We start from the raw sequence: 12,224 nt of genomic DNA on the forward strand, positions 1-12,224 counted from the left end.
TAGAATTATTCAAGGATGAATAAATCCAATTGAAGATAGATCCCAGGGCCAGTGCTGTGATGCAGTAGGTTAAAGCCCATGCCTGAAGCGCTGGCATCCCATATGGGCGCCGGTTCTAGTCCCAGCTGCTCCTCTTTCTGATGTAGCTCTCTGGTATGGCCTGGGAAAGCAGTAGAGGATAGCCCAAGTCCATGGGCCCCTTGCACCCATGTGGGAGACCTGAAAGAAGCTCCTGGCTTCAGGTCAGCACAGCTTCAACCATTGTGGCCATCTGGAGAATGAACCAGCTGATGGAAGACCTCTGTGTCTCTAACTCTGTCTGTAACTCTGTCTTTCAAATAAATAAAATAAATCTTTAAAAAAAAAAGAAGAGAAAATTGATCTCAGTAAAAAATGAGAGTGGGGAATAAGAGAGGGAGGCACTGTATAGTTTGGCACAGATTCTCACAGACTTACCCCTAAGGATAAAGCTAAAAACTTGCCAGGGGACATCAAATCCCATTAAGCTGGCTGGTACTAATGCCATCTTATGTATTAAAGTGATCATATTGAATGTGTAATTGGGCCAGCGCCGCCGCTCACTAGGCTAATCCTCCGCCTAGCGGCGCCGGCACACCGGGTTCTAGTCCCGGTTGGTGGCGCCGGATTCTGTCCCAGTTGCCCCTCTTCCAGGCCAGCCCCTCTGCTGTGGCCAGGGGAATGCAGTGGAGGATGGCCCAGGTGCTTGGGCCCTGCACCCCATGGGAGACCAGGAAAAGCACCTGGCTCCTGGCTCCTGCCATCGGATCAGCGCGGTGCGCCGGCCGCAGCGTGCCGGCCGCGGCGGCCATTGGAGGGTGAACCAACGGCAAAGGAAGACCTTTCTCTCTGTCTCTCTCTCTCACTGTCCACTCTGCCTGTCAAAAAAAAAAAAATGTGTAATTGATCATATAGATAAGATTAAGTGTCAAAGAGATCACATAAATAAGATCAAGTGTCTAGTAATAATAGGTAGAATTAAAAGGGAGAGAATGATCCAACATGGGAAGCAGGCTACACAGCAGACTCATTGAATGACAAACACCCTAGATAGCACTCTGGTCTCAAAATCAGCCCTTAAGGCATTCAGATCTGGCTGAAAAGCCCATGAGAACATTTTAGGCATGGAAAGCCAAGACGCTGTGACAAAAAATTATCTACATGAAGGATCTCTGTGAGACCCCAGTGGAAAGAAGGGGCCATCCAATAAGGATGTACTTTTCTCTGAGGGGAGGAGAGAACTTCCACTTTGCTTATGACCCTGTCTAAATAATGTCAGACTCTGTGGACTCAAAAGGCTTCTGTAGCCTGGCAGCTCATGTCAAGTGTCTCTGCTGATCACTGACATCATAAATAAGAGAGTCAATTATTAAATCAACAACAGGAGTCACTGTGCACTTACTCCCCATGTGGGACCTCTGTCCTTAATGAGTTGTACTATGAAAATTAAATGTAAAACTTGTCTTCAAATAGTATTTTATCCTTTATGTGTCTGTGTGTGTGAAAACTGTTGAAATCTTTACTTAATATAGAGTTGGTCTTCTGTATATAAAGAAAATTAAAAATGAATCTTAATGAGGAATGGGATGGAAGAAGAAGTAGGAGGTGGGACAGGAGTGGGGATGGAGAGTGTGTATGGGGGGAAGAACTTTTTTTTTTTTTTACCAGGCAGAGTGGACAGTGAGAGAGAGAGACAGAGAGAAAGGTCTTTCTTTGCCTTTGGTTCACCCTCCAATGGCCGCTGCGGCCGGCGCGCTGCGGCTGGTGCACTGCGCTGATCCGAAGGCAGGAGCCAGGTGCTATCCTGGTCTCCCATGAGGTGCAGGGCCCAAGCACTTGGGCCATCCTCCACTGCACTGCTGGGCCACAGAGAACTGGCCTGGAAGAGGGGCAACCAGGACAGAATCCGGCGCCCTGACTGGGACTAGAACCCGGTGTGCCAGTGCCACTAGGTGGAGGATTAGCCTGTTGAGCCGCGGCGCCAGGCAGAACCACTATATTTCTAAAGCTGTACCTGTGAAATTTGTATTCATTAAATAAAAGCTTTCTTAACTCTAACTCATGCTCACTCATATTTACCCCTACTGGTAGAGTTAGAAACGTGCCGGGGATTCCAATTCAATCCCATCAAGGTGGCATGTACCAATGCCATCTCACTAGTTAAATTGATTAGTTTCAGTTCATAATTGATCATAAGGATAGGATTAGGTGTCAAAGGGATCATATAAACAAGACTAGTGTCTGATCATACTGATAGAATTAAAAAGGAGAAAACAATCCAACATGGGAAGTGGGATACACAGCAGACTCATAGAATGGCAGATGTCCTGAACAGCACTCTGGCCTCAAAATCAGCCCTTAAGGCATTCAGATCTGGCTGAAAAGCCCATGGAAAGCCAAGACATTGTGGCAAAAAACAAAACAAAACAAAACAAAACAAAAAAACAAACAAACAAACAAACAAACAAAAAAACCCTAAATGAAAGATCTCTGTGAGTGAGATCCCAGTGGAAAGTACGGGCCATTAAAGAAGTAGGTACCTTTCTCTGAAGGGAGGAGAGAACTTCCACTTTGACTATGGCCTTGTCTAAATAAGATTGGGTTGGCGAACTCGAGAGGCTTCCATAGCCTTGGCAGCTCATGACAAGAGCTTCAGGTGATTACTGACCTCATAAATAAGAGTGTCAATTGTTAAATCAACAACAGAAGTCACTGTGCACTTACTCCCTATGTAGGATCTCTGTCCTTAATGTGTTGTACTATGTGAATTAACGGTATGACTAGTGCTCAAACAGTACTTTATACTTTGTGTTTCCATGTGAGTGCAAACTGTTGAAATCTTTGCTTAGTATATACTAAGTTGATCTTCTGTATATAAAGATAACTGGAAATGAATCTTGATGAAGAATGGGATGGGAGAGGGAGTGGGAGATGGGATGGTTGCGGGTGGGAGGGAGGTTATGGAGGAAAAAGCCACTATAATCCAAAAGTTGTACTTTGGAAAATTATATTTATTAAATAAAAGTTAAAAATATTTAAAAATAAAAGCTTTCTTAAAAAAACTCAAAGTGGAAGTACAGAGACATAAAAGTCATGTGACTGGGAATCTTCTAAAAGTTCGTGTAAATACATGTGGTGAAAACCAGATTACAAATTTTTCTGCACCAAAATAAACATTTTAATTCCATTTTTTCCCACAGACTTTTCTAAGTACCTTCATGATTCCATTTGTATGAAGTTTCCAGAACAGGTACATCCACACAGACAGCAGGATTGGTGGCTGCAAGGGACTGGGGAAGGGGGTGGGGGAGTGGGTAGTCTCGACTTAATGAGTACATCCCTTTGGAATGGTGGAAATACCGTGACACTGGATAGTGATGCTGGCTACACAACACTGTGAGTGTCCTCGCTGCCAGTGAACTGTGTACTTTAATTTTTTTTATGTTGTTTGAATTTCATCTCAATTTTATTTTTTTAAAGATTTTATTTATTTGAAAGAGTTACAGAAAGGAAGAGGTAAAGGCAGAGAAAGACAGACAGAGAGAGAGAAAGAGAGAGATCTTCCATCTGCTGGTTCACACCCCAAATGGCCACAATGGCCAGGGCTGGGGCAGGCTGAAGCCAGGAGCCAGGAAGCTTCTTCCAGGTTTCCCACGTGGGTGAAGGGGCCCAACCACTGGGGCAATCTTCCACTGCTCTCCCAGGCATATTAGCAGGGAGCTGGATTGGAAGTGGAGCAGCTAGGACTTGACCTGACACCTATATGGGATGCTGGTTTTGCAGGTGGAGGCTTTAACTGCTAGACCACAGCAGTGGCCCCTCACCTCAATTTTAAAAACTCATTCCAAATTATGGAAATAAAGGATACAGAACAGTATGTAAATCATTATGTGCTCTCACAATATAAATAAAATACACTTTTTTTTTAAATGAAAGTATACAATACTTAAACTCATCATTTACAAATGTAAAATTAGCAACTAGGAAAAGGAAAGAAAAGATTATTAGTGGCTAACTTCAGCATTGTTCAAAATAAGGAATAGTAACTAAAATAGAGCAAGTTTTATGTAAGTATAACCATGAGAACAAAAATATACAAACTTTTTATTACATATTAGTTATTTCTGAATTTTTAATTCAAATATTTTCAGGATTTCTATTAAGGAATATTGCTAAATAATTGTTACCATAATGAATACATCTTCCTATCTCTTTTCACATTCTAACCTTCTAACTAACCTTGCATCTTCAATTGTTAAATGCATCTTCCTTTCCTTTTCACGTTTTAATTAACAACAACAACAAAAAGCCAACTGCTGTTCTGGGGAATCAGAATGCTTGTCAGCTCAATGAATGAATGAATGAATAGTACCTCCCTAGAAATTCCAGGGACCGACTGCAGGGAAGTGGTTCCCTGACAGAGCTCTGAGAAGGAAAGAATTTGTGACCACTTAGCTTAGTTTTGACACCACCACTGGTCAAGAACTTGGGCACTGGCAGGTGTTGTGGCTCAGGCAGTTAAGCCACCACTTGAGATAGACACATCCCATATGAAGTGCCAGTTCAAGTCCAAGCACCTCCACTTTTTTTTTTTTTTTTTTTTTTTTTTTTGACAGCGTGGACAGTGAGAGAGAGAGAGAAAGGTCTTCCTTTGCTGTTGGTTCACCCTCCAATGGCCGTTCCAGCAGCATGCTGCGACCGGTGCACTGCGCCGATCTGAAACCAGGAGCCAGGTACTTCTCCTGGTCTCCCATGCGGGTGCAGGGCCCAAGGACTTGGGCCATCCTCCACTGCACTCCTGGGCCACAGCAGAGAGCTGGACTGGAAAAGGAGCAACTGGGACAGAATCTGGCACCCTGACCGGGACTAGAACCCGGGGTGCCGGTGCCTCAAGGCGGAGGATTAGCCTAGTGAGCCAAAATGCTGGCGCACCTCCACTTCTGATACAGCTTCTGCTCATGTACCTGGGAAGGCAGCAGATGATGGCTCTAGTGCCTGGGTTGCTGCTACTCATATGGAGTCCCAGACAAGTGGGCCTCAGCCCTGCCCAGCCCCAGCTGTTGTGGACATCTGGGGAATGAACCAGTAGATGGAAGATTTCTCTGTGTGTTGCTCTGCTTTTCAAATTAACTAATTAAAATACATTATTTAATCAGGCACTTTGGAACATGTGCTCTCGCTGGCTCTCAAATAAATTCTAAAAAATGAATTTACAGTAACCAGCTGTAAAGAGCCAAACGTTACGTCAAGGTAACCTCCACATAAATTGCGTCAAGCTGATTATTGGAACTGCCCCTGGGAACCTGACTGATGGTCAATCAACTGAACCCATTACCTCCCCCAACCCCCTTTTGATAAATAAAACTCTCAAAACTGGTTGGAGGAGTTGCTATAGAACCAACCAAAATGGGCTGCTTGCCCAACACACAGCAAGCCAATCACTGACACCTGTGTGGTAGAAGAAAGCTGTGTTTATCATGAAGTGCCGACTCGGACAGCAATCCCTTGATTCCTCTTCTCTCCGAGGGGTCAGGGATGAAGCTGGGGTTGAGAGGTGTGTGTTCCTCACATGTTCAGATCCCTGGTTGGTTGGCAGTGCTGATGGCCTTCCTTTGATTGGATATCAGTAACTGTAAGCTTCATTCACTCTGGGGACTCTATTCAGGGAGTAGAAACTTTTGATGCCAGGACTAGAGTTCCTGGAAAGCAACCCCTTGAGATAAGATGAAACATCAAGATATTATCCATACTGGAAAAATATGACCTCATATGTCCAGTATTTAGGAATTTTGTTCAGACTTTAAAGAAAAAAAGAAAAAAGAGTAATCACACGGGGTAAACTGTTTAGAAGTCGAGCTAAGGAGCAAGGAGTGGGATTCCTCTCAGCTCTTCCGCTTCCATAAGATCAGCAGTCTCTTCTCCACCTTCCCTGGGGCATTATCTAAATGATGACTGAGCTCAACTGTAATGCCAAGTGTGCCAGGCCTTCCATGGGGCGGTGAAGTATGTCACAGTTACTGTGGCTGCAGACTTTTACTTAATCCCAGTTGAAAAGTTTGTTTTAACATCAATACCCGATTCTTTTAAAAAAATATTAATTTATTGAAAAGCAGAGTTACAGAGAGGCATTGGCAGAGAGAAGCCAGGAACCACGAGCTTCTGGGTTTCCCATGTGGGTGCAGGGCCCCAAGGACTTGGTCCATCCTCCACTGCTCTCCCTGGTGCATTAGCAAGGAGCTGGATCAGAAGTGGACTTGAACCAGCATCTGGACTTAAACAAGTGCCCGTATGGGACGCTGGCACTGCAGGCAGCAGCTTAACCTGCTGTGCCACTGCGCCAGCCCCCACCCAGGTATTTTTTATGTTTGAGTTTTACGGTTGTGGTTATCAACTTCCACATACGTGAGGCGTGTTCAGTTATCACAGGAAGTCATCCCTGTGGACTGAGCTCCTGTGCTAGGCCCCAACAGGCCAGACTAAAAATCAAAATGGAGTCACCCATGCTAAGTTCCGTCTCACCAAGCTGAAACCAAGCTGGTCATGTGACCTTGCCAGGAGAAATGAGAAATAACAGTCAAATTTCCCAAACAGGCTACATTCAATGCACAGGATACTGACATTTTTCTCTGCTTTTAATTTTTAAAAAAAGAAACCTAAAGGAATACGATATTAACCAGTTATTTTGCCACTTGTGATGTCCCTATTTTACAAAGAGAATAATTTAGAAATGACCACACCTTTTTTTGTTTTTGCATTCATTTGTAAAACCAACCTGGTCCACTCAGCCCACTGGAACACCCATTCTATTTTATGGAAGGAAAAATTGCCTGACTCTAGAATCAAAACCCAAACCAATTAAAGTCTTTAAATCGTTGGATTCTGTCCTTTGGCAGAGATACGCCACGTCTCTCAATGCATTTGCTAGCCATTAGAGCAATTCCGTTAGAGTGATTCCCGGTACCGAGCGCATGGCTTCCTAAAGCATGTTCTACCGCCTTGAATGTGCCATAGGATCTTAACAATCCTTGGGGCAGCATTATTCTCAGTTGTAAATGGACTGAAAGTCTCCCTGCAGACCTACAGACTCCATCTCTAGGGTTAAGACCGGGGAATCAGCCCCTTGCACAAAACCTCTGAGTGTTCTTTCACACTCAGGGTTGAGCACCATCGTTGCCTAGGAGGTTGTATGAGTCTGGGAAACTTAGATTGGAAATTGACAGTAGGCGGTTATGATCCTCACCACCATCACAGCCTCTGTCTACCAAGGACCACTTCTCCAAAGCAAGAACTTGCCTCTTGTGGCGGGTGTTTGGCCTCGTGGCTAAGCTCCCAGTTCAGAGATCTACAATCTACGTTAGAGGACCTGGGTTCTCGCCCCTCCTCAGCTGGTAATTCCATCATCCTGCTAATGATCACCTTGGGAGGCAGCAGGTGTTGGTCCAAGTGGTAGTGGGTATTTGGAGAGTGAATCAGCAGATGGGAACTCTGTCTCTCATGTAAATTAAAAAAAAAATTTTAAAGATTATTCATTTGAAAGGCAGCTTTACAGAGAAAAGGAGAGAGAAATCTTCCATCTGCTGTTCACTCCCAAAGGGCTATGACAGCAGGGCTGGGCCAGGCTGAAGCCAGGAGCCCAGAGCTTCAACCTGGTCTCCCATGTGAGTGGCAGGCACCCAAACAGGCATTCCAATATGTGATGCCCCTATTCTAAGTGCTAACTTTCCTTTCACTTGCTGTGCCACAATGCTAGCCTTTTTTTTTTTTTTTTTTTTTTTGACAGGCAGAGTGGACAGTGAGAGAGAGAGACAGAGAGAAACATTTTGTTTTTAAAGATTGAAAGGCAGAGTTACAGAGAGGCAGAGGCAGAGAGAGAGAGAGAGAGAGAGAGAGAGTGTCTTTCACCTGCTGATTTACTCCCAGCCCCCAATAGCTGGAGGTGTGCCGATCTGGAGCCAAGAACCAGGAGTTTCCCCAAATCTCCCTGAAGGGGCAGTGGCCCAAGCACTTGGGCCATCTTCCACTGATTTCCCAGGCCACAGCAGAGAGCTGGATTGGAAGTGGAGCACCTGAGACTCGAACCGGCACTCGTATGGGATGCTGGCACTGAAGGCAGCAACTTTACCTGCTACGCCACAATGCCAGGCCCTTGTTTCTGTTTTTAAAGACGTGGGCTTGCCCGCGCATAAGGAATCCAGAGTGGAGAGCGGCAGCCTGGGCATGCGCAGAGGACAGAGGTGTCCAACTTTCTCAAGAAAAGATCCAACTTGCCAGGCATATCTGCATGCCAGCTTTCTCCCACCTGATCCATAAAGCTTTCACCAACCCCTACCCCCACCGCCACCCCCAATCAGAGAAACCAATTTGAAACAATTTCTCCTGCTTACTTATTTGCAAATAAAAATAATAAATCCTTTCTATCCTCAAAAGATGTTTCACAGAGTCTGACTGGGCAGTGTGCAGGGGACCTATAATAGTTCTTTCTCAAACTTCCTAGCCTCTCCTTATTAGAAATGGACCAATTTGCTTTCACCACTGATACTTGCTATATGCAGATACATATTATTATTATTATTATTATTATTATTATTATTTTGACAGGCAGAGTTAGACAGTGAGAGAGAGAGAGAGAGACAGAGAGAAAGGTCTTCCTTCTGTTGGTTCACCCCCTAAATGGCCGCTATGGTTGGCGCACTGCACCAATCCGAAGCCAGGAGCCAGGTGCTTCCTCCTGGTCTCTCATGCGGGTGCAGGGCCCAAGCACTTGGGCCATCCTCCACTGCAGTCCCAGGCCACAGCAGAGAGCTGGACTGGAAGAGGAGCAACCAGGACAGAACTAGCGCCCCAACCAGGACTAGAACCAGAGTACCAGCGCCGCAGGTGGAGGATTAGCCTGGTGAGCCACAGTGACAGCTGATAAATATTATTTCTATTCTGTTCCCTGATAATTGTATTCAAAGAAAATTCTAATATTGAGTGTGATTTTATGTTTGATTTTATGTTTATGTTTTTAAAATTTTTTATTTATTTTTGTTTATTTGAAAGACAAAGAGAGATAGGGATCTTCCATCTGTTGGTTCCATCCCAGATGCAATTAACAGCCAGGATTGGCTGAGGCCAAAGCTGGGATCCAGGAACTCAGTCTGGGTCTCCCACATAGGGGTACCAGGACTTGAGCTATCATCCGCTGCCTTCCAGTGTACACATTAGCAGGAAACTGGATCAGAAGCAGAGTACCAGGGACTTGAATCAGACACTCGAGGGTGTCCCAAGTGGCAACTTAGCCAATGAGCCCAATGCCCAGCCTAGTCTGGAACTACTTTAACTCGAGATTTGCCTTAGTCCTGGTCTTGTCAAGTGATTTAAGTCAATGCTGCCACTGCTGCCCAGGGTGGGCCACAACAGTATCAGCATCACCAACACTAGAGAGCTTGTTAGAAATGCACATTCTCTTTTTTTTTTTTTCAAAGATTTATTTTTATTTGAAAGTCAGAGTTTCACAGAGAGAGAAGAGGCAGAGAGAGAGAGAGAGAGAGAGGGCTTCCATCCACTGGTTCACTCCCCAGTTGGCCGCAACAGTTGGAGATGTGCTGATCTGAAGCCAGGAGCTTCTTCCGGGTCTCCCACGTGGGAGAAGGGGCCCAAGGACTTGAGCCATCTTCTATTGCTTTCCCAGGCCATAGCAGAGAGCTGGATCAGAAGTGGAGCAGCCGGGTCTCCAACCAGCACCCATATGGGATGCCAGCACTGCAGGCCAGGGCGTTAACCCACTGTGCCACAGCGCCAGCCCCCACATGCTCAAGTCCCATCCTAGACCTATGGAATCAAAATTTTAGGGCTGCAGCAACCTGGCCTTCAGGTGATTTCTCTACATGCCAAAGCAGTGGAGGGATAGATAGCTGGTTTAGTGAGCCAGGATAGGTAAACAATTGGCCTAGGCAGGTGGCCCAAACACTAATGTAACAAGCATCAATCTCTTGACAAGAAACAGGCCCTTACCATCAATAATTAAGCAACCAACTCCAACTACCTCCTTCCATGCATGGGGCAGATCAGCAAAAAACCAGTTTTTTTCCAGCTCAACTGGGCATCTTGACTACTGATCAAGCTTTGCTTCAATATAATAGTAATTTAAGAGATTTGAGATGCCAATGAAACATGCAATGTATAATAGAGAATGGTATACCGACCGCACCCTCAGGAGGACCTTCCCTGAACATGGTAAAGGACCCTCCCTTTAGTGAAGGGTGTGTCCTGTATTGGAAAAACCTAATAAAAGAATCTATCCCAGCCCCTGAACACTGCCCGCAATCTGCCTGTCGGTTGTGCACTCTTTCTGTCAATAACTCTTATCTTCCTTTAGTCTGTGCCCCAGCCTTAAATTGGCAACAAGAACCTGCACCCCTCATCCCCACCCTGAGCCCCCAAGTAGTGTGACTTAGGTAACTGTGAGAGAATTTAGCCTCTTATCAAGAGAGGGACTATGTGAACAACATCTATCAAAATACCTCTTGCTGACAATAGCAAATAACAAGTTACCTTCCACTTGGACACCAACTTTCCCTTTTTTGTAGCTTTGAGTTGTAATCCGCATACTGCACAATCTACCTGTGTAGATTGTAGAATCAATAGAGACCTACTGATTCGATTGATGGAGGGCGATATTTATTATGAGGAACTGGCTCCTTTAATTATGGAGGCTGAGACGCCCCACTCTTGTGGCTTGGCCCCTGGCTGGCTAGGTCTAGGGCCCTGTCTCCATGGGAAAAGGAATTAAAACCCAGGATGTATAGAGAAAGGTCAGCAGAGAAGGAAGGTTTATTTAAAGTGAAAGTACACGTTCCTGAGTGAGTGCAGGCAAGCTAGGGAGAGAAAGAGCCACACTTAGCAGGTTTCTGGGCAGTCCTTTTATTTGATCTGAGGGCATGGGGGATAATGAAATTGAATATTCAAAGGAGGCAGAGTTTGGGGCAGATAGGACTTGCATATCAACTATTTCTTCACTCTTCCTTGGAAATCTTGGAAGTGTCGTGGCATCAGATTTATGATGGGAGTTAGGAGTCTGGGTTTTTCTATTATAATGACATTAGAATGAGCCTAAGGTCATCCCAGGGACTCAGCTGGCAGCTGTGTTGTATGTTTTCACCTGGAGCAGTCGATTCTTAAGCAGTGAAATCCCTGCAGCTTCGGTCTGCTCTGAACAGGGTGGGGTTTGGGTGGTGAACCCAGGGCCGCAGTGCAGCATGGCTGTAGCGCAGGTGCTGCCAACTAACTACCTCCCCTGCCACATCACCATGACCTTCTGTCTGCAAGCTGGAGACGGCTCTCGATCCTGAGCCTGGGGGTCTGAGGACCAAGGGGCTGATGCTGTAATCCCAGCCCAAGGGCCCGAGAAGACTGGGACGGGATGGGCCAGTTTGTGGAGCTCTCTCTCTCCCTCTCTCTCTCTCTCTCTGGGCTACCTATGTCACTCCCTCTTGAATAAATTATTTTTGAAAAATTTTTAATTTTGTAGAAAAATGAAATTGTAAGAAATTTATTTTGATACAAAAATGCTGATATCCCTGCATAGATTCCAAGCACACATTTCCCAGGAACTTTCTGAGGACTATTCCTGGAAAGAGGTTGGGAGTGGAGAGTCCCATGGTCTGTAAGTTTGCTTCCTTTAAAAATGGTAGGATTTCATTCTTGCATCTCATTTTAAAATTTAATAGATTTTTAAAAGCTGCCATGTGCAACAAATATTTAATACTAGAATTGCTTGGCTTTTTTTAGTGTTTATTTTATCTTGAAAGGCAGAGAGAGCAAGTGAGTGAGCGAGACAAAGAGTGAAAGAGAGGTCTTCCACCTGCTGATTCACTCACCAATGCCCATACCAGCCAGGGTTGTGCCAGGAGCCTGGAACTCCATTCAGGTCTCCTACTTGGGTGGCAGAGACCCAAATACTTGAGTGTTATGTGCTCCCTCCCAAAACGCATTAGCAGGAAGCTGGATTGGAAGCAGAATAGCTGGGAGTTGAATCAGCATTTTGGTATAGGATGCAGGTGTCCTAGCTGCTGTGCCACAATGCTTGCCCCAACTAGATCAGCTTTGAGAAAAGCCTTCACACATAGCTAGAAAGGTTCACTAATAAAAGGAAATGTCAGTTAAAATCGAGGTTTTTCTGGGGAGGGTGTTTGGTGCGATAGTTATTGCTTGGGACACTCACG

This window comes from Oryctolagus cuniculus, chromosome 2 (genome assembly GCF_964237555.1).
Source record: "Oryctolagus cuniculus chromosome 2, mOryCun1.1, whole genome shotgun sequence".
NCBI lineage: Eukaryota > Metazoa > Chordata > Mammalia > Lagomorpha > Leporidae > Oryctolagus > Oryctolagus cuniculus.